A 22,524-nucleotide genomic window follows, 5' to 3' on the forward strand; every position below is an offset into this window, starting at 1 on the left:
CCCTTAGGGCATTAGGCTTTCTCAGGTGTCTGCAGGAATCTGCTTCTCACACCATAAGTGCTTCAAAGGAAAGACAAGGAAGATTAAGGACAAGCCTGGCTCACCCGACCTCAGCCTGCTGCCTCCCCTGTGCCAGTTCTGCCCAGGGTGGGTCGCCTCTCCCAGATCAGGCAGCTGGGTCACAGCTTTGCTATGTGTTTGTTTCTGAGCAGCCTGACTTCAGCGGTGACTAAGCTTGGAAGCTGTAAAGCTTGGTAATAAACCTGTCAGTGGGGCTGTGGGCTACGCCAGGATGCTGACCCTAGGTGTCTTCTTCAGCGGGGCTGAATCCCTGGGTCCCACTCTTCCCAAGCAGCTCTGTCTGGAGTGTGCTGCAAGTCAGGTGCCTCACAAGGCCTTCCTGTGGAGCTGCAGCTGTTCTAGGTCAGAGAAGAGCCAGTCTGTTCTTTGACTCTGTCCTTTAGTCACAGAGAGCTGACAGCAGGGATCAGTGTACAAACACGAGCCGGTCTCCACTGTTACTAGTCAACATGGCCTTGGGTACCTGAACTACACCTCAGCTTAGAGCCTGAAAGGTGAGGACAACGATTCTAAGGGACAAAAGGACACAGTGAGCATTTCCTGGTGGTGAGGGTGGATCCAGACCAAGCCCAACAAATGAATGGAGCACAAGCAGAAGCACAAGCAAATACCGGGAATGGGAGAGATTTTTCTCAGTTCACTGCCCTTCTCCCTCCCCTTCATCTCTCCTCCCCTTTCTCCTCACTAGCAGCTCTCCCTTTTTCTTCTCTCTCTCCCTCTTCCTCCCTCCTCCTCCTCCCCTTCCTTACCTCTTTTATACATCCCCTCCCTCCCTCAATCCAAGTCTGCCTCTGTTGTATCAAGCCAGGCTTCCCTGTCCTCAGGGGGAAAGAGTAGTGACCCAGGGTGACTGAGAGGGGAAAGGTCCAGCTACTGACACAGTCCCCTGTATACAAGTGCTGTTTTTGTTCTGGTCAGCCTTCCCTCTGAGGTTAAAGCTGCCTTGATTTCCAGGCAGGCTCCAGGATCCAGACATAAGACCTTCTGGTAGTCTCAGAGTAAGGAAAGGGGAGTCTTAGTCCAGCTGAGGAGGGAGGGCAGGAAGATGGATCTGGCCTGGAGTCCTCAGCCTGCGGAGCAATGCTCTGTTCAGGAGTACTCAAAGTGTTTTGTTTGCTAAAAACTCAAATTCTAGGCCAGGCAAGGGAACCGTCATGGACACCCAAGACAGGATCTGGGGGTGAGGGGTGGGTGGTACATTTGGCCATCCCTGTGCGTCCTGCTTGCCCCTTACCACCTAGCCCCAAGAAGAAAGCTGGAGCAGAGACCACTTAACAAAAACAAGCCAATCCCAGACTGGAAAAAGTGACTGTATTTCATGGTTCTTCACCCATAACCCTCCTACTCCTTCCTTCTGTTGGGTGGGCCTGAAGCAAAGTGTTCAAAGCCTGAGGTGGGTGAAAGGTAGAGATGTTTGCAGCTCAGTGTCAGAACTCAGGGTCAAGGAGAGGCCTGTGGCTCTTACCAGATCATCTGCATACAATAAGCACATAAATCAATCTCCACCAATCCTGCCCTGGTCCACCCATTGCTGCGGAGGCTGGAGGCTGATCTGAGCTTCAAGCAAGGCTAGGGTGGGGCAGAAAAATTGGGCACCTGGGTGACTGTGGTCCTGAAATTGCCTCCTATCCTGCTCAGGGAGACCTGTGTCCACAGATACAGCAAGACAGCCTTATTTTCCATCTGACACCCAGAAGTGGAGGCCAATATTCCCAGCATAGTCTTCCACTGGTTCAAAAAATAAGACTGCATGTGCCAGAGAGGTGGCTCAGTGATTAAGAGCACTGGCTGCTCTTGTAGTATAACAGGGTTCAGTTCCCAGCACCCACATGACAGCTCACAACTGTCTGTAACTCCAGTTCCAGGGAATCTGACACCCTCACTAGACATGCATGCAGGTAAAAACTTACACTGGGAACCAAGAGCTTTCTCTGAAACTGTCTTTTAGCTTCACAAGGAAGCCCTGGCCAGCTGCTCTGCCCCTATATCCCTCCCATTCAATTTCCTGACTCCTCTTCCTTCATGGTTTCCAAACCCTCAAGGAATATGGAACTTTCGGCCTTACCCACAGACCCTGCTTTTGCTTTGGAAGTGGCTCCTGATTCTTGGGCTCCACAGAGGATGACATGTTTGTACCTGTTAGAATTAGAAGCTTATGGGAGGAAGTGGGTATGCAGATATTCTAGGTAGCAGACAACTCAACCTTGTGGATTGTAAAACCTGGGAAATTCCTCTTAGAGATGGCTCCTCAGGTGTAGCTAGGATCTTCACTTATGCACAGAAAAGAATTCCAGGAGCAGCTGATGTGAAGCCGAGTGGGAGTTTATTAGGTAAAAGAGAGTACACACTGGACAGATTCCACTGTGGTCATTAACAGATGCACTTAAATGTCTCAGTACACTAAAATGTCTATGTAATTCACTGTATTTAGTGACATCGTTCAAAGGATGCAATTTATAAGCAGGTTTAAAGTTTAAGCAAATAAATCCTTAAATTTAAATTTAAAAAGAAACTAGTTTGCTTTCTTTTCTTATCTTAAAGAATTTCCTAAACCGGGCGTGGTGGCACACACCTTTAATCCCAGCACTAGGGAGGCAGAGGCAGGCGGATTTCTGAGTTCGAGGCCAGCCTGGTCTACAAAGTGAGTGCCAGGACAGCCAGGGCTACACAGAGAAACCCTGTCTCGAAAAACCAAAAAAAAAAAAAAAAAAGAATTTCCTTTACTGAAATTGAAATAAAACTGTAAGGTACCTTTTGGGGTGCCTTGTTCAGGGTTATGATTGAGAAAAGAATGCTGGTAAGATTAAAACTGAGGGTCACGGGGTTTAAGACATGTGTGTTGGCCTTAAGTGTGGTTCAGTAGCTGTTTTAATATTCTTGTTTGAAATGTTACTCCCAGAATGGCTAGAGGCAGAGCCTGGGCAGCCCAAACAGGGCTCACCCATGTATCTACCATGAACCAACTAAGTAAACAAGTAATCGTGAAAATCGAGTGTAACGAGACTTATTCAACAGGGCCATATGGGAAAGGAGGACAAAGAAGCCCTAGACACACATACACAGAGAGGGGGGAGGGAGGAGGGAGAGAAAGAGAGAGGGAGGGGGAGAGAGAGAGAAGCATTTTAATTGCAAGATCTAAACAGAACCTCAAAAAAAAAAAAAAAGTCAGAAGTTACCACCTAAGGAAAGGGAGAGGATGTCACTGGGAAACACCTGGAGCCTACCATTGTGACATCTCAGCCAAGACTGAGGACTTTAAATCTTCTGGATGCTTCTTTTAAAAGCACTTTTCCATACATTACTCAGACTTCAATATGAACTCTGCAAGAAACAACGAACTCTCACAAGCAAGCAAGATGTAGTATGCCACCAAAACCCTGAAAGCCTCCCTCTGGCCCAGACAAAACACTTAGTCACAAAGCTCCATGCCTCTAACCTTTGGATCTCCAGTTGATCCATGACAACTGAGCAACATCAGTCTTTGGCCCTAGAGAATTTGTTGAGGCAGCAGCTTTTCTCCCCGTGAATAAACTGACCATAGCATCAGACACCCTTGGAGAACCCCTGACCCATGAGGCCACGCCCCTGCATTTAGTTGTGACTCTAGGACATTACTGTCACTTCCTGGTTACCTGTGAAGTTTCAGTCCCAAGAGAAGAGTGTTGCTTTTTGAATCAGGAGCCATGTTTTCTCTGTTGTCCTCGGTGTCCCTCTGTACCATTTCTGGATCTGATTCTGGCTAAGACTGTGTGACATCTCTTGGGTCTGAGGAGGAGGAAGAAGCAGAAACACAGAAAGAGAAATACTTTGTTCAGTTCAAGAAAGAAATCATGAAGAGGCAAGAAGTGCCATTGCGCTGAAGTGAAGAGGACAGAGTCTGCTGGATGTGCCCTCTCAGGAAATGAAAAGGAGAGATTAGAACAGAGAGTCTGAAGTATTCACTGCCACCAACCCCACTGGGAACCTGGCATTCTGCCCTTGGCCCATTTCTCTTCTTTGATGGAAGCTGCTAGTGGGAACAAGGTATAGAGGATGCTCCTTCCAGGAGAGCCTGCTTCCTGTTAACAATGGAAATACAGGTGGAAATTGGGCTTTTCTTATTGGACCTAGATTTCAGCTGTCTGCCTCAGGGTTCTCATTTGAAAGCTGGAATAATGAAGAAATGGCCCCAAGGAAAGTTGCAACTGGCATCTATAAAACTCCATTTAAAAAAGCCCCTTTCTCTCCATCTACACTGTTAGGCACTAGCCATCCCCATGTATAGCCCAGGCTAGCCTCCAATTTGCCATCCTCCTGCCTCTGCTTTTCTCAGAGAACTGGAGTCACAGGTATGCACCACTGAGCTTTCAATGAGGTCTTCCTATTCCACCTAGGCTGGCCTTGAACTTGTAATGCTCTGGCCTCTACCTCCAGAGTACAGGGATCCCAGGAGTGTGCCACTGTGGCAGGCCTGCCTGACAAACCCTCTTCTACCTCTTGAGGCTGAAGCAGCCCCTACTGAGTCAGAGCTGGTGGCCCACCAAGCTCTAAACACTGGACCCACAGAGCGCAGCACTGGCTCTGATTTCTTTTTCCCTTGGAGCCTGGATGGCAGCCCTCCAGCACAATCCTCTCTGAGATCTGTGGAACACTCGGTGCTCTCTGACTTTCAGGCAGCCTCCCTCCCTCCCCTCACTACCTTCTTCTTACTGTGCCAACCCATATATATTTAGCTCTTTTAATCTCGTCTCATAAATCATTGCTGAGTGTCAAGCCCCTGCAATGCCGCCAAAGAATATCTAAAACACTTCCCTTCTGGCCGGTGCATCAAGGTCCAGCCTGTCAGAGCTGCCTCTCACCAGGACAGCTGACAAGGAGACTGCCAGAAAGAGTGTTGGCATAGGTGGGCCGCACCCCAGCCCCCTCCTTTGAGAGCCCTTGAAACAGCACACGAAGACCACGAAGACCCCGAGGTTACTGACCTCACAGATCTCCAGGCAAGTTGGAGGCTAGCCTGGGCTATACATGGGGATGGCTGGTGTCTAACTGTAGATAGTGAGAAAGTGGCTTTTTTAAGTGTCACCTGGTGCCTCCAGTGTAGGCATCTAAGCTAAAATCTGCTTCTTTATTTGCTGAGGATTTTGGCCAAGTTCCTTAAATCCTCTGTGCCTCAACATCCTGAGCTAAAGGATGGGCATAGATGTCTGCTTCATTGAGCAGTTCCAAGAGTTAAGTGAGATTGATATATGTATGAATGCAATGCCCAGAACAGTGCCCAGTGCTTTGCAAATGCTCGATGACGACAACAGTCCTTAGCTTGTCCTAGTGCCTTTCCCTGTGGCTTGACTTATCCACTCTTTTCATCATCCTTATTAGCAAGACCCTGTTGTTTTTTTTTTTGTTTGTTTTTGTTTATCATGGATGCCAACCTGCCCCAGGTGAAACAAAAATAACAACGAAAACTTCTTCTGCCTTCTCCCCACGCCAGAAGTCATCATGCAGCAAACATGGTTCTTGTCAGCTGGAGACAGGAAAGCTTTCCAAAAGGAGCAGATTCAATAGCTGTGCCCAACCCACATCTCTCCCTTTCCTCATCTAGAATGGGCACGTGATGTCTGGAGCTTCGGCAGACATTGCACACCACACTGGAGATGGGTCATGGGCTCAAGGTAGCTGAACAGATGGGAAAGGGAGAGAGCCTCTTCTCCCAGGCTGTGCTGTGTGGCTGCCCCACCAACCCTGGACTATCTATCTTTGGGATCCGTGTTGGCAAATAAATGAATAAATACCCACCCCACCCCCACCCCAACCCTGCTATAATTCCGGGTCAGGTTCCTATTGCTAGCAGTCTTTCTGGGGACTATCAACCCCAGATAGAACTAAGTAAGACAAAGAAGCAGCTCTCAGACTAAGGATGGACAGGACAAGAGTGAAGAGCTTGCTGTCTCTCCCAACCCCCTTTTCCCTCACTTGGACGTAATGTAATATATTCTAGTGGAGAGAGGTGACCTAGTTAGCTTTTGTTTCAAGAACAGATTCTAAGCAAATAAATAAATACAAGTTTAGGGAAAGAGACATTCCTGTCCAAACCCCCTCTTTTTTCCAGATGTAGTGATCTGAAGCCTCAGAAGTGGCTTGCCTCCTGCACTCAGCCAGGCCCTGACAGCAGGAGCCAGGACTGCTGATCTTCCCCTGGCCGCTGAAAAGTACTGGAACAACCACAAAAAAAGAGGGGGGAAAAAAAAAACCCTGCAGATGCAAAGAGCTTCCCATTGCTGCCCAAGTGTCCAAGCCAGCAGCTCTGAGAGAGATGCCGGCTGCAGGAGGGCAGGCCCCTCCAGTGAGATTAATGAGGCTAGGCATGCTCCTTCAGGGTCTTCTGTGCCAGCCTGCCCTACTGCTGGGACAGAGTTGGGCCCACTTCCTCTTCTGGCTCCGCAGCAATTCATTAATTGCTTGTTTGTTTATTTAAAAGCACACACTGTGTGTGCACGCTCACTCGGGGAGCAAAGGGGGTGGGGGAGGCGAGTGCCTAGAGACATGGGGTTCTTTGTGCCGCTTCTTGTCCTGCATTCTGCATTCAGCCAGCTCAGCTGGTCGCTTCATCAATGCACGATCAATGGTGGCCAAGTCACAGCTGTAAACACCACCTCATTCAAGGTCAATTAGAGAGCAATGAGGTGTTTTGTGAATGGGAGGGGAAATGCTAGGGGCTTTTATCATACAGTGTTCAGTAACTGTTGAGAGGCCCTATCCTGTGGATCTGCCCTGCTAAGGCACAGTTGGTCAAATGAGTAGAAAATGGCTGTTTGAGTTGAAAATCACCAGTTGCCACAACAGCCGAGATTATCTAATTTCAGGACCACATCTAGAAACTCTCTTTATCCCTCCATGCCATCCCGTCTATCTGTCTGTCCGGTTCTCCATCCGTTTTTGTTATTGTTGTTGTTTGGGATTGGGTTTTTTGACACAGGGTGTCCTAGAGGTATCTCACTATGTAGACCAGGCTAGCATTAAACTCACAGAGACCTGCCTCTGCCTCCCAAGTGCTGGAATTAAAGGTGTGCACCACTATGCCTGGGTTTTCTCCATCCATTTTACCATCTCCATTTATCCTTCCATTGATTGTACACATCTACCTATCCATCTCATCCATCCATCCATCATATCTATTTCTCTATTGGTTCTATCCATTCAACCCATTCCACCCCATCTATCTATCTATCTATCTATCTATCTATCTATCTATCTATCTATCATCTGACCCAGTCTGTCTGTTCATCTACCCAGCAATACCAATTGAGCCCATCTTCAACTGTCTAGGCAAGTCCTCTCCTCTTGGAGTTGGGGGTAGGAAGGGTAAGTACACATACTTGAATCTGTGGCAGGGCTGCCATCAGCAGGGGAGGGCAGCCTGGGAGGAGACTGTACACCTACCCTCCAACTTCTGGGGACAAGACAGTGCAGTCCCCACTCAGTGCTCTGATTAAAGCATTAACTTAAATAGATTCCAGACATGGGCCAAGTGCTTTCTGTGGACTCTCCTACTTAACTCTTTTTGGAAACAGGCTTTCTTCTGTCTTCCCCCAGTGAGTCAGGGACCCACATGCCCCAAGAGAAGCCAGGAGGTCAGTTGATCTCTTCGTGTGTGAGCAACAAGCAAGGGCACAACTATTGAAGGACTCTTATTTGTATATGGACACTGTTCAGAAGAGGCTGTCGGACAGAGAGCCATCGTTACAGAACCTTCCATATCCATCCAGCAGCTTTTCCAGGTGGTAGAGGAAATCAGACTACATGCTAGGCTTGGACTTGGAGACCCAAGTTCAAATCCTGTGGCTACCACCACCCTCTGTCCTCTGATAAGCCTAGAACTTACTGAGCCCTTATTTCTTGACCTGTAATATGCCATTGTGCCCTGGATTTTTTTAGGGGAACTTGTAGAAAGTTAGCACACTTCTGGCTTAGAATGGTAGGTAAACTAGACTTGGGAGCTGAGAGACCTACAAGAGACTGGAGAGTATTAGAGAGTCACAAAGCTTCTGACATGGGGAGGGGACTGGTCCTGAGAATGGCTCAGGCATTGAGCTGTTAAGATCAGGAACTTGGCTACCATCTAGACACATGAGGACAAGTGTGTGTAAGGGGGGTGGGGGGAAAGAGCCAGGGCCAGCATGGGATGTTCAGGGAGTGGTGCAAACAAAGATGGAGCATTAGAAACTTCCAGTTGAAAAGACCGATGGGTAACCGAGCATATCAGGAGGCATCTAGTTTTGGGGGCCTGCAGGAGTCCTCACAGCTACAGCAGCAGAAGTGAGAAGCATGCCAGAGCTCCTGGAGAAGGGAGCACACTTCCTCTTCAGAGAGAAACTCCTCTGCTCCTCAGATGGATCTGGAAGGACCCCTGTCATTGACTCTGCCCCACACAACAGGTCCCAGTGGGAGCACTGGGCCAGCACAAGGCACAGGGCACTCAGAATCCTCTCTCCTTACTTTTCATTTGGAGGTGGGGGGAGGGGCTTTGTCTTTGTTTGGTTTTCTGTTTGGTTTTTGCTGCTGCTGCTGCTGTTGCTGTTGTTGTTGTTGTTGTTGTTGTTGTTGTTGTTGTTGTTGTTCTTTATTTGTTTGATAGAGGGATAGGGTCTCTCTATGTAGCCCTGGCTGTGCTGGAACTTGCTCTGTAGACCAGGTTGGTCTCAAACTCACAGAGGTCTACCTGCCCCTCGCTTTATCTCCAGATGAAGTCCTTCCCAAGATGCTGCCAGGTACACCTCCTACCGCAGGAAGAAGCTGATTGGGCAGACAACAAAACTGAGACAAACAAGGATGAGGAGATGAAGGCCTAGCACAAAGTACTTCCGGGCCTCTCTTCAGAGCCTCTATAACTATAGCTCTCCTTTTAACAATACAGGAAAAACTTGGGCAGGGGAGTATAAGAAGGGGGGGGGGAACATTCCCGGATCTACTTTATTGTTCTGTTGCCTGAAAGAAACTCTGACACAGGGAAGATGACTATGAGTGTCTATAGAAATAACGTCACCATCAAGGACATTCAAAACCATAAACTATGACCATAAACTAGAGGTGCATACCTGCAATCTCAGCACTCAGGAGGCATATGCAGGAGGATTGTGAGTTTAAGATAATCCTCAGCTACAGTTAGTTTGAGGCTAACCTGGGTTAAATGATACCTTAAAAAAGAAGGAGGGGGGGAGGAGGAGGAGAAAGGGAGAGAGGAGGAAAAAGAGGAAGAAGGAGGAGGAGGAAGAGGAGGAAGAAGGAGGAGGAGGAAGAGGAGGAGGAGGGGGAGAAGAAGAAGAAGAAGAAGAAGAAGAAGAAGAAGAAGAAGAAGAAGAAGAAGAAGAAGAAGAAGAAGAAGAAGAAGAAGAAGAAGAAGAAGAAGAAGAAGAAGAAGAAGAAGAAGATAAAAATCGAGGGAGGAAGAGGGAGGAAGGAAGATGGAAGACAAGGAAAGCCTGTGCTTACTTGGGTCTAGGATGTTTGTGATCTTCAAGCTTAACTACATCAGTGCTCCTTCCTCATCCTAAGGAATGAGGGGTTAACCCCAAACTGCTGATAAGTCACTTCGAGGCCACAGGAAGACCCCCAACTCCTCTCCATGGAAAGGAGGTGCCACAGACCCATCTCTCACTGCTTTTGAACTTTGGCTAGTGGACAGCTACAGGCAAGTTCTGCAGGCACCAGGTTGTATCATCAGAGAGGCCATGCAGTGAGAAGATGATGGCGTGGGAAGTCAACTGCCTCCTGCAGAGGTAGAGCCTTGACAGGAGATGAGAGAGATGCACCACTCTCTTTACCACTAAGTCATTACCATTTTTAAGTAGCCCCACTTTGTAATCAGGTAATGTGCTTGCTGCTTAAGCATGAGGCACTGAGTCAGTATCCCCAGCTCCTATGTAAAAACAGAACAAAAAACACCCCCCCCCCAAAAAAAACAGGTGTGGAGGTGCACACTGTAATCCCAGTGACTGAAGGCAGAGACAGGAAGATTCGTGGAGCTTCTGAACAGCTACTCTAGCCAAATTGGGGAGGTTTTGTTTCAGTGTAAGGCTCTTGTCTAGCAAAAGAAGGAGGAGGAGAAGGAGGAGGAAGAAGAGGAGGAATGAGAGGAAGAGGAGGGGGAAGAAGGAGGGGGAAGGGAGGAAGAGTAGGGGAGAAAAAGAAGAGGAGGAGAAGGAAAGAAGGGAAGGAAGGAAGGAAGGAAGGAAGGAAGGAAGGAAGGAAGGAAGGAAGGAAGGAAGGAAGGAAGGCAAGCAATTGAGGAAGACAATTTCTGGTCTCCTCACATGTGCATGCATGTATAAAGGTACCCACACATATGTGTATGCCTACCCACAAACATAGAGAGCACTGGTATGGTATGCACCACCACACAACCATCTCCTCTTTTTTAAAAAGAAAAAAAAAAAACACATTTCCTAGGGGGCTAGAGAGATGTTTCAGTGGTTAAAACACTGACTACATTTTTAGAGGGCCTGGGTTTGATTCTCAGAACCCACATGGGGGCTCACAACTACCTGTCACTCCAGTCCCAGGTGATCAGAGACTCTGTTCTGTCTTCCATGAGCACGACAATGAACACTGTGCTCTGACATAGATGTACGTGCAGGCAAACACCCACACTCATAACAATCAAATGAAAAAATATTAAATTATTTAGTAGGTGTGTGTGTGTGTGTGAACATGCTTACCCACACGAAATCCCAGGAGGCCAGAGGACACCTCCAGTTAGTTACTGCTCTCCCACCGTGAGGATCCGGGGACTGAACTCATGTCGGTAAGCTTGGCAGCAGGTGCAGTGCTGACTGAGGCATTCCCATTGAGTTGGATTTCAGAGAACTCCTCAACCGAACTCCTACCGAGCAGGATTCAGAGGTAAAGTAGCATCTCTATGGCAACCTTGGGGTCATAGAGAACGGACTGTGGGTTAGTAGTTCACCAACAATCTAATAGAGAGTCCTGGTTTCATGAAATTCAACAGATAGCAGAGAGAGGCAAGGCCACTGAGGTTAACAGTACTAACACAGTCGTGTTTATCCCACGGGACAACCTACCTCCTGCACAGTCTCGGTTAAGACATTACAGTTGGACATACAGACACTCTTCAACCTGGCACCAATAATTCAGCAGCTGCCACCCTGAATAACCTCTACCTCTGGGTCACCCGACTGTAAATCCCAGACCCCTGCCTGAGTATAGGTTACATGCTGCCCCCTGGTGGTTAACTGTAGACAGACAGCTTCCTCTGATCTAACTTCCTCAATGAAGGGGGGGTGGGAAGCGCCCCCCCCCCCCATTCCCTCCACCCCCTCACCCCACTACCTCACCACCACTCCCCCTTCACCCACAGGATGTGGCAAGTGCCAAGGGCTTTCTCATGCCAAATCCTCTCAAAAAGGTTGAAGGTTCTTTTTATTTTTCTCTGTGATGTTCTTTCTAGAAAGGTCTCTGGAACCTACTAGTTTGCCACTTCCACACCCAAAGGACTGGTTAGTAAGTCCCGGAGCTGAGACTAGACTATAGACCTTCCACTTCCCCTTCACATGGGCATTCTACCTCTCTGCACGGTCCTAGAAACTGCAATTGCCCTGCTTCAGTATAGGATTACGAGGCACGGGGGTTGGGGGTGGGGGGTGAGGTGGGGGAAACGGGACTGTTGCCATAACAACCAAAAAGCACAGCTTTATCCCCAAGACAGGACGAATTTCTTGAACTTTCTTACTTCTCTAAGGAGGGGGCGAGTAATCACTCTCGGTTAATCTTTATCCCTTTGTAAACATAACTTCGAGATGAAGACACTGACAACGCGGCTAAACAAGCCTTTGCTGGGCTTCAGCATCCCTGCCTGTTCTTTTGGAGAATATGATTGACACGGGGAGAGGGTCCCTAGGGGAGCGGTTCTGTTTGAAGGCTGCAGTGAGGGTCTCTGGGCAGCAGGACAGCAGGGGGCATAGTGTCTGTGGTGAGAGAATGAAGAGAAGGCAGGAGGGATCCCAGGCAGCCCGGGCTGGGTCTGCAGCTTCTACAGACTTCATTATTGTTCAGCAGGCTGGCGCGGCCACACTGTGTCTTGGCTGGACAGGGCAATTAACAGCTCCCCACGATCCTAATGAGTAGCTTTCTTGAGGTTTAAGCTGCCTGCAGAGTTTCCCAAGGGAACTTGCTTCTGGAAGCCAGTTCCTCAGAAGTGCCCTCCCCTGGGTGCACCCAGTCCAGGGCTACTGGATTTGGCCAGTTGGTCGGAGGCTGAGACTTCAAGGTCCATGACCAGCTTGTGATTGTCACCAACAGCACCATTCAGCTATAACATTTCCAGTGGAACCAGCTAGGAAGTTTTTTCTCGAGACCCTAATGCTTTGTCCTGCACACACCTGGGGATGGATACAGAACTCAAGACAGGGTTCATATCTGCCCAAGACCCAAAACTCTGCCCTATATCAAAATCTGAGCCCATCTGCCCACCTCCTACAGAACTTCAACTTGAGATGAAGGGAAAAATCTGTCCCTGGGCAGTAGCAAGGATAGTAGGAATAGAAGTTTAGTAGAATAGAATTCAAGCCAGGCCTGAAAGGCAGAGAAAAGGGTCTCTAACTGGCCACTTGCAAGCATGCAGAGCTCTTCAGCACGTACCTGTTCCCTGAAACAGTCTGACTGGAAGGACCCCGCACACACATTCACATCAGTGCAGTGGGCAATGGTGAGTTGTCGTCTAACTGACAAAGTGGAAAGCCCCACTTTGTCCTCACCTGGGGTCCAGCATAATTCAAAATGCACTTTCCCATCTTTGTTTGTATTTATGAAGCAACGGGGTTAAACTCTAAAAACCACCAGTTCCTCAAGAGAGATCAATCTTCTCTGAAATTCCATTCTTTGGAGTCCCGAGGAGTAGCCAGAAAGACATGTTTCCTCCATCCTAAGACCACAACAGAGGGGCAAAGACCTGTGGAAAGCATCGTCCTCCTTCCCAGAGGCACAACCCCTGGGTCTGCCTATTTTAGTGTGGCTTGCAAGGTGTGGCTGGTCTTTGCAGTCTGAAGCCCACCACCACCTTCTGTGTGAAACTCTAGCCACACGGTTGCTTCTGAGGTGCTGTTTCCTGCACCCATAGTTTTGCTCCACAAACACTTCCTATCCCTAGCTGTGTAGCCAGCTCCATCCCAACCTTCAGAACCATGTGCTCTAGGATTCTTTGGGTTGCAAGACATAGATACTGGCTCAGATTACTGAAGGTTCTAGGTCAGCTTTCAGATAGAAGAGTTTATTGCCTTTCAGTGAGGACAAGAGAGGGTTGCCCAGGAATTCTGTCTTTCTAGAGGAGTAGTTCTCAATTAGAGGTGATTTCCCAACCTCAGACAGGGAACACTGACACCCTGTGGTAGGATGCTGCAAGTGTTCACTGGGTGGAGCCCTTAGAGATGCTATTAACATTCTTCGAAGCATACAAGGCCACTCTTTTCATCCCAATAAAGAATGGACAAACCCTAATGTCCACAGTGCCAGAGTCCAAAGCTGAGAAGCCCAGCACTAGAAGGCTTCTGCCCTCATGACTCAGTCCCAATGACATACAGCCTTTAAATCTCAGTTCAATTGGAGGAAAACTTGATTGGCTCAACTTGAGTACTTATCCACAACCAGACCTATCAGGTATGGCCAGAAGGAGCAAATCTTCTAATGTAGGCTTGAGGTGAAGGTTGCCGCCTCTCCTATTTTAAATGTTCCTTTAAAAAGAAATGACTTTTTTATGTTCCATATAATGGGCTCCAAGTCATTGAAGTCAAAAGACAGACTAGTCCCTGCTAATTTGCCTCCCTGTCCTTATTAGGTGGGGACATCTCCTGCCCTTTGGGTCACCATTAAATCTGGCATGTTTGGTTTCACCGCATTTTGGCTTGTTGGTTCATGTGTGCATCACTCCCAAAAGACGTTGACCTACATGGATCAAAAGCAGGTCTTAGTTAACCCTACCAAAACCCAGTGTTCTGGTTATTTAACATAACGTTACTACATGGCAAACACTTCCAAACTTAGTCATTCCCAAACAGCAGGTTTTTCTCTTGATGATTGTGTGAGTCAAAATGGTTCACACCATCTTTTGTCAGTGACCCATGGGGTTTCAGCTGGCAAAGGACCTGGGCAGGAAGGTCTAGGACAGTTCCTCACATAGCTGGACCTCAGTGGGAGAGATTCATGGCTGGAATCAGCTGCATCCTTCCTTCAGCCTCAAGTCAACCTCCAGAGAGGTTGTTTCCTAGGATGCAAAGGTTTCGAGGAGATGTAGGCAGAAACTGAAAGCCAGCAAAGACCTTCTGGAAGTTCCTGAGTATCATGCCAGGTGCATCCTGTGGGCTAAGCAAGCCACTAAGAATAACCATATTGAAGGGAAGAGAGACTAGAACACTTCTCACATGAGGAGCAGTATATAAGAATGGAAAATAAACTGATAGTCATATCCCTGGGGAGTCTCACACAGCCTGGTATAGTACCTCTAAACATATAACAGACAAGTTTACTAATAAGAAAAAATACTAGGTCTACTGCATCTACCCAGTTGGCAGAATGGTTAAATAAAAAAAAAAAAATTCTCATTAAAACTTCTTTCACAACTATCAAATACTATAAAGAGAAAACTTAGTCTAATTTATACAGGAATGGTTGCCTTTGCCACTCTCCCCTTCCACACAGAGGGCTGTGACAGACATCACTAATCAATTACAGCTCTTCCCCTCTGATGTTGTACTGGCTCGCAGAATCCTTCTCAACACAACACTCTAGTCTTCTACCACTAATTGATCAAAGTTGACAAGAGACTTGTGATACCAACTGGCTGCTTGAAGTGTACTGCACAGGCTCGCGTGTCTGAACACTCTATCCTCAGATGGTAGCACTATTTGGGGGAGGTTGTAGAATCTTTGGGACATGGGTCCATGCTGGCAGAAGTAGCTCACAAGTTGATGGAGCACTGAGGGCTGTACCTCTTTCTGGTCCTGGACTACATTCACTGCTCCTTGCTTGCCACCAAGATGCAAGGAGCCACATGTTCCCAATTTCATAACCTTGGCCACACTGGCCCTGCCCAAAAGGTGTGAGCTGTGAGCAGAGGCTTCTAAAGCTGTGAGTGAAGCCAAACCTTTCCTCTTTAAGTTGTTCCGTCAGATATTCCGTCATAGATAAGAAAAGTGCCTAGTGTACTAGTATTGCCTAAATTCCTACTATTAAACCATCCTTGCAAAGCCCAGGTTTTCGACTTCTTTAAACATGTTCATACATATACACAGGCTGCTTCTTCCTTCCATTCTTAGGGAAAATAAAGTGGAAGCCCTAAGAAAGATGAAATGTCAGACACTGTCCTTCTCCAAAATCTGATTTTGGAATCGATTATGACAAGTTGATCTACTATCCTGGGTTAATTGAGAAGAAATTAGCCACATGCAAGAGTAGTCACATGGCCTCTCATAAAGGAGAGACTCTCTCTACCTCAACATGGTTTCCTCATGAAAACTCCAACTTCATGGTGAGACAAGATAAAACGTGTTCAGTTGCAAGTGGGTTATCATCTGCCTCCATGCTCACCACACACCCATGCACACATATGCACACACAAACACACACACACACCCCCCTCCATGTTCACCACTCACCCCCAGGCCTCCCTACCTCCCAGTCTGTTTGATATCCAACTGTAAAGGGAATTTAGGAAATGGTTGTATACCTGTACCCAGGTTTGTGTGTGTGTGTGTGTGTGTGTGTGCTTGTAGTCTGCATGGATACATACACACACACACATATATGAATACCACCCACATGTGTGCAAATGCATATTGAGGTTGATAACAAATGTCTTTGCTATTGTTCATCAGCTTATCATTTTTGGAGGAAGAGCCTCTCCCTGAACCCAGAACTCACTGATTGGCTACACTACATAGCCACTGAGCTTTGGTGGGGCTTCTGTCTCTGATCCCTCAGCACTAGGGAACCACACCTAGATTTCTGTTGTTGGTGATGGTGGTTGGTTGTTTTGTTTTGTTTTGAGACAGGACTTCTTTTTGTGGCCCTGGCTGTCCGGGAACTGGCTCTATAGACCAGGCTGGCCTTGAACTTGTTTCGGCCTGCCTCTATATCTCGAGTACTGGGATTAAAGATGTGTGCCACCACCACACAGCTTTGCACTCAGCTTTTGCATCAATGCTAGGGATCCAAAGTCAGATCTTGATGTTCAAACAGAAGGGAATTTACTCACCAGAACCATCTCCCACCCCTGATAAATACAGATTAACTGCTCAACAAAAGTTCTAAAAAAAACCAAAACAACAACAGAAAAACCAAACAAACAAAAACTCACAGAAGGACAAGGTAGACACACCCTTACACATTCATTGGCTTTCTGTAGCTGACACTGGGTGATCCCAGGAATTGCCTCTAGCCCTTTCTAGATTCCGGAACTCCATCCCTGCCTTCAAGCAACAACAACAACAAAAAAATTAGACTAGAAGGAGTTGAGGAGACCAAAGATGGCTAGTAGCCTCTGGATTTGGAATGTGCAGGGTTACAACACCTTAGGGGTGCTCCTTGTGAAAGAACCTAGTGGGGAAACCCCCACTCAATTCCTGATTTGGCGCGCACCCAAGAGTCACGAACAGACGACCAACTTGATGTAAGAACACGAGGTAGTTTAATGACGGAGCTCCAGGCTGACACATATCTCCTGCAGGAGACAGAGGTGTTGACCACATGGTGGAGCCATAATGGCGGAGCTCCAGGTCGAACCGTATCTCAAGCAGGAGACAGTGGTTTCAACCCCAGGCTTGGAAGCTAGGGGCTTTTATAGAAAAGGGGTGGGGCTGGGGGAGGAATTGGCGAGGTTTCACATGATTGGTCCATTTAAACATTAACAGACTGTCAGAAAGGGCGGGAGATAGGGAGGCACTAGGCCAGTCAGGACATGTAACGATGGGCCTGCCCAGGCATGTCCTGGCCTGTTCTGCTATGTTCTCAGCCCCAGGTTTCAAAGCTCACAAACAACTCTTTGGGCTATTTGACATAAATTACATGAATCACATGTCTCAAGTTTTATTTCCTTTCACTTGTCACAGGTCACTATGCATTTTCCGGGTGTGTCTATGTATATTGTGGGAACAATGACAAGGGTGACACTGGGGTCAAATGCAGTGATGCCTGAAAAAATGGGGGAACCCCTCTTCACTGAGGTTCCAGGAAATGGGGCAGAAGGTGACATAGAACAAGTGGACAATTAGTTCTCCAGATGTCAGCCTTCCAGTTTGCTCCAATGTGAGTGACCTATACAACTGCCTTCTCTGTAAGGCAAGGCCAACATACTATTGACTAGAACTGGGCTCCATGCCATCTGCTTAGCAAACTTCACTCCGACTGTACTGTAACCCACCCACACTAAGAATTTTTAAGAGATTTTTATCTATTTGTGTGTGTGCATGCATGTGTGTGTGTGTGTGTGTGTCAGTCTTTCTGAGTGTGACTATATGAATACATGCATGTGTGTAGAGGGGTACACAGAGGCCAAAAGATGGGCAGATTCCCTTGGAGCTAGAGATGCATTTCTGCCCACACATATTTGTGGGACACCCAAGGTGGTTACCTGGATGCTGGGATCTGAACTCCAATCCTCACTACTGTGCCACAAGCACTCTTAAATACTGAGCCATCTCTTCAGCTCCCACACTCAGGCTTTGGCAAGAATTCTACAGTGAAAGCATGAGGCCATACCACTTTGTGTTGCACACAAGAGGTTAAGTAAGTGACCTAAATCTCCCCAGATGACAGGTAACAGACTGGAGACCCAAAGCCACAGACTCTGGCTCCAGTAGCTTTGACCACTAGGCTATCCTACATCTCTAAAAAAAAAAAAAATGGAGATAGTTAAAGAGGGGTCTCTCTCCTTGTGCTTCTTACACCTTGCAAAAGTATTTTCAGTCTTACGGCATGGGAATACTGAAGCAGAGCTGCTGAAAATACTGGTGAAATTCAACTTCAACATCATTGTGTCAAGAGAAGAAAGAAGAAAAAAGGATACATTGTGATGTCACTACCTAATGTTTCTTCTTTGCTTTCTTTCTTTCTACTTTTTGAAACTGTCTCACTTTGTAGCCTAAACTGGCCTAGAACTTGTCACCATGTAGTCCAGACTGGCTTCAGACTTGAGTCAGTCCTCATGTCTCCACCTCCTGTCATCCTGTCAACTCATTTATATACAGTTTTGTAGCACACAACAGATGGTGTTACCTAGAGGAGCTTACTTGTACAGATAGAGCCAGCACCAAGACATTCCTGGAATGAAAAACATCACTTTCACAACTCACCTTTGAGCAGGAAACTGTACTATGATTTGAATGTGACCTGTCCCCTGAGGTCTCTCATAGATTTGTACACTTGGTCTCTAGGTGGTGCTCCTATTTAAAATGATTATGGAACCTTAGGAGGTGAGGCCTTGCTGGAGAGGGTAAGCAGGCATTGGGGTTTTTACAGCTGGGATCTATTTCCTGTCTCTGGAGATGTGGGGCATCCCAGCCACATGCTTTGCCACCCTGAACTCTACCTTCCCAATCTCTATGGAATGGACCCCCTCAAACTCTGAACCAGTAGAAACCTCTCCTCTCATAGTTATAGTGAAAAGAAAAACATCATACAGAGAGACTCACAAAAGGCTTCTAGGATCTCTATAATTTTAGATCAAGTTGGATGGTAGGAGCATGACTATCTAGTAAAATCTCTCTTTAATCCTTTCTGTACGACTGGAAATACTAATTTAGAAAAAAATTTTTCTAATATTAGCAACCCAGTGTTGACATCCAGTTCATTCGTCTCTTTGTTTATGCTGCTTTCATTCTTGCTATCAAGATGTGATGATACACACGTGTAATTCCAGCATTCAGAAAGCCATGACACTCTGGAGGATCACAGATTAGAGGCCAACACAGACTACATGAAAATACCTTACCTTGAAAATAATTAGCCTGGCAGTAGTGGTGCATTCCTTTGATCCCAGTACTCTGGAGACAGAGACAGGTGGATCTCTGAGTTTGAAGCCATTCTGGTCTACAGAGTGAGTCACGGGATAGCCAGGGCTACACAAACCCTTTCTTAAAAAAACAAACAAAACAAAAAGAAAGAAAGAAATCAAATTGACTTAGTGAAGGTTGACCCTGTGACTTAACTGAAGACTATCAAATACTACACTTTGAATAGATACATTGTATCATGTGTCCTCTGTATTAACAAAGCCATTTTGTTAAAGGGGTAGGGAACCAGACCTAGGTGACAGGAGAGGATATGAGCAGAAGTGGGTAAAAATGTGTCAGTATGAGACCTAAGCAAGTGTGAGTCTGTGTGAGAAACAAAGCAACAACAGGCCTGGGGGCAGGAAACTGCAGCCAGACAAGGGAGACTGGAAGTCTCAGCAGGTAGGAAGTTAACCTAGAAGCTGTGGAAGACATGAAATTAGGGCTTTAAGGAATAGGTCTGAGTGGAAAGGATGACAGGGAAAGCTAGGGGCCACAAAGATCTGTCTCTCTGTCTCTGTCTGTCTGTCTGTCTGTCTGTCTATCTCTCTCTCTCTCTCTCTCTCTCTCTCTCTCTCTCTCTCTCACACACACACACACACACACACACACACACACACACACACACGAAGTGTAGTGTTACATCTCTTTCACAACCCATTGACCTCGTTCCTATGTCTCCTTCTCATCTACCTGGCTCACAAACTAACCCACTTAACTGTTATCATATGTATGTTGCTATGAAATCCTTTTTCTAGGACCCAAGGATTTACCTGAAGATGGCTGTGAATTTTGAAGATTGTCTGACCTCTCTATAAACCTGTCGGTATCTACAGCCTAAAGCTTAACCTTTCTGACCTATTGTCTAAGAAAGCTGAGGCTCTGCCACCTCCCTCATCCTGAGTGGAGCCAGATAATATGGCTACTCAGGTCATGCCCTAAGACCAACTTACCAGAGAAACAAAGTGCACTGAAGAAGGGTATCTCTGAGAGCCCCCAAGGATCCATCTCAACATCTGACAGAAGAGGAAATGGGGGCTTTCTACCTATTACTAGCTGTGAGAACAGAAGGCTTTCTCCTGCTGGGAAATTGCACTGTGTGATCCACTGGCAGTTTGAGGTAGCCATCCAGGTCCATGCTGGAGACATTTCCAGGTCGTAGAAGAATTCACCTTTAAGTAAGCTGTCACCACAGCCCACAGTTAACGTGTACACCATACTGCTTAGTCTCAGTCGAAGAAGATAGAGCCTCTTGTGATGTGTGTACCAGATTGCTGGTCTGGAAGGCTGCCCTAAGTAAAAAACAAAACCAAAAAAAAACCCTCTCAGAAGAGGAGGCCTGGAGAGGCAAGGGGCAAGGCTCATATGCCAGCCGAGATCTTAATAAATGTGGAATTTCAGACTGTATGAGGAAAGGCTGTAGGAGGGGTAAAGTCATCTTGGTTCACAATCCCAGAGAGTTCAGTCCTGGTTGCTTAGTTTCAAGAGTTTGGGTAGAACACCATGTCAACGGAAACAAGTGGCAAAGGAGATTCTTCATCTCCCAGAAGACAACATGTACAGAAAGAGGAACCACTTAAGTCTGGAATAACCTTCAAGATTCCAGTGACCTATTTCTAGCCAGGTCAACCTCCTGAGTGTTTCACAAAGTCCTAAAATAACACCATAATCTGTGGACCAAGCTTCCAATACACAAGCCTCTGTGTGACATGTTATATTCAAACCATACCATATTCTTTTAAAGATCAGGTCCAGAAGAGCGAGAGGAAAGGACAGTAGCTTGCAGAGATGGAGCCAGAGAAACCCAACTGTTTGTTGAGAATATGTAGCTAGTGTGCTCTTTGCCTCTGGTCAAGGTTCCTCTCTGATCTACTTGAAATCCTGATGCAGTGGGCTCTTCCCGTCCGACCAAGCTCTTCAGTTATCAAGCACTGGTCAGTGCTGACATCCAGTGGTCACAGAGAGTTATCTACTTGAAGCTTTGCATCTCTCTTCCAGAATGTGCAGCTGTTCATGTAAGAAAGGAGTGGTGAGTGAGAGTCACTAATGCTGTTCCCTTTGGAGAATTTGCACGCCTGCCACCCAAGGCCAGAAAGCCCAGGCTTATGCCCTGTCAGTTTACAAGGTATCTACAGTTATATGGATGCTGCCCTTAGATTCGCAGGAACACATGGGGCCACTGCTTGCAAGCCAGTGAGCTTGCAAATAAACACACCAGCTATATGGTCCTTCTAAAAGTCACACTCAGAGTAGATGTAGAAACCTTGATTCAGGATCTGAGGCCACAGCTATGCCAATCAAATCACTTAACTCTTCATTGTCTGGGACAGAGCTGATGCACCTGCACCACCAGCCTCAGGGAATGCCAAATGAGAATGCACAAAACATGCATCGTAAAGAGTGAAATGCTGAACAGTGGGGCTGCTGGGATGAGAGTGCATGGATGAGGGTGCAGGGAGAAGGGCACTGGGATGAGAGTGCAGGGATGAGGGTGCAGAGATGAAGTTGTGGGTGCAGGGATGAGGATGCTGGATGAGGGCATTGGGATGAGAGAGCAGGGATGAGGGTGCAGGGATGAGGCTGAGGGGATGAAGGTGTGGGTACAGGGATGAGGATGCCAAGATGAGGGTGCTAGTTGTTAGGGCTGGACAAAATGGAGCTTGGAAAGAGATACTTAGAAATTCTGTGACTCCTGGGGCTTGGCGAGATGACACATCAGGTTTCTAGGATTATATTTATGGACACCAGGAGCCCCACATTTTGTAGGACTGTCCCCATTTCAAGTACACAGACCACTCACTCTGTCCTGGTTTTCTTTCTTTGTTGGGACTCTCTCAGTTCAAGGTTTTCTAAATTGTATGATATCCTGCTGTCCCATAGATACATTTATTGCTTAGAACAAACCTTGTCTGTCCTGATAATAACAAGATCCTCAAACAGAACTGGCATGTGGTGACCACTCAGCAAATACTTATTAAATGGCATTGAACAGAATCGGATGATTGAAGAGCTGTCAGTCAGTGTGATCTGCATTCCCTCTGCAACAGTCATAGCACGTGAATTTAAAACTCTGTTTCCAATAAGTCCATGTGTTGGGCATTAGTACCCCCCCCCATTTCATAGGTGAGAAGATAAACCCTCAGACAGGCTCAGTGGTTTACCTGACACCTTGTAATTAGAAAGGGACAAAACCAGGACTCCTAGCCCAGTGCTCCTCTATCTCAATTCAGTGTTCCCCAACCCAGCCTACACTCCTCCATGTAAGCCCCATTACTCCTCCACCCCAGCTTAGTGCTCCCCAAGCTAGCACAGGAATGCCAAAGTCAGAGGAAAGGCAGAAGGGCAAAGGCTGCAACTTGGCAGTCTTCAGAATAAAGTGGCTATGAAATGGCCCAAAGTTGTTCTTGAACAC

General features: G+C 47.0%; 1 long non-coding RNA gene across 5 annotated transcripts; it reads right to left on the reverse strand.

Moving 5' to 3' along the window:
* Positions 1 to 1,133: 1,133 nt before the first annotated feature.
* LOC147000110 (uncharacterized) lies at positions 1,134 to 20,383 on the reverse strand. Of its 5 annotated transcripts, none has more exons than XR_015046166.1 (6): positions 20,066 to 20,383; positions 12,712 to 14,010; positions 10,773 to 10,980; positions 3,714 to 3,846; positions 3,306 to 3,402; positions 2,814 to 3,126 (listed from the first exon to the last, which is right to left on the reverse strand). It is a non-coding gene; the product is annotated as an uncharacterized LOC147000110 (long non-coding RNA). The 5 variants fall into 5 exon arrangements; XR_015046163.1 differs by having other exon boundaries at positions 12,712 to 14,329; XR_015046162.1 differs by lacking the exon at positions 20,066 to 20,383 and having other exon boundaries at positions 12,712 to 15,765.
* Between the last annotated feature and the right edge of the window lie 2,141 nt (positions 20,384 to 22,524).

Source organism: Mus caroli, unplaced genomic scaffold (assembly GCF_978045245.1).
Source record: "Mus caroli unplaced genomic scaffold, Mus_caroli_1 scaffold_20, whole genome shotgun sequence".
Taxonomy (NCBI): Eukaryota; Metazoa; Chordata; class Mammalia; order Rodentia; family Muridae; genus Mus; species Mus caroli.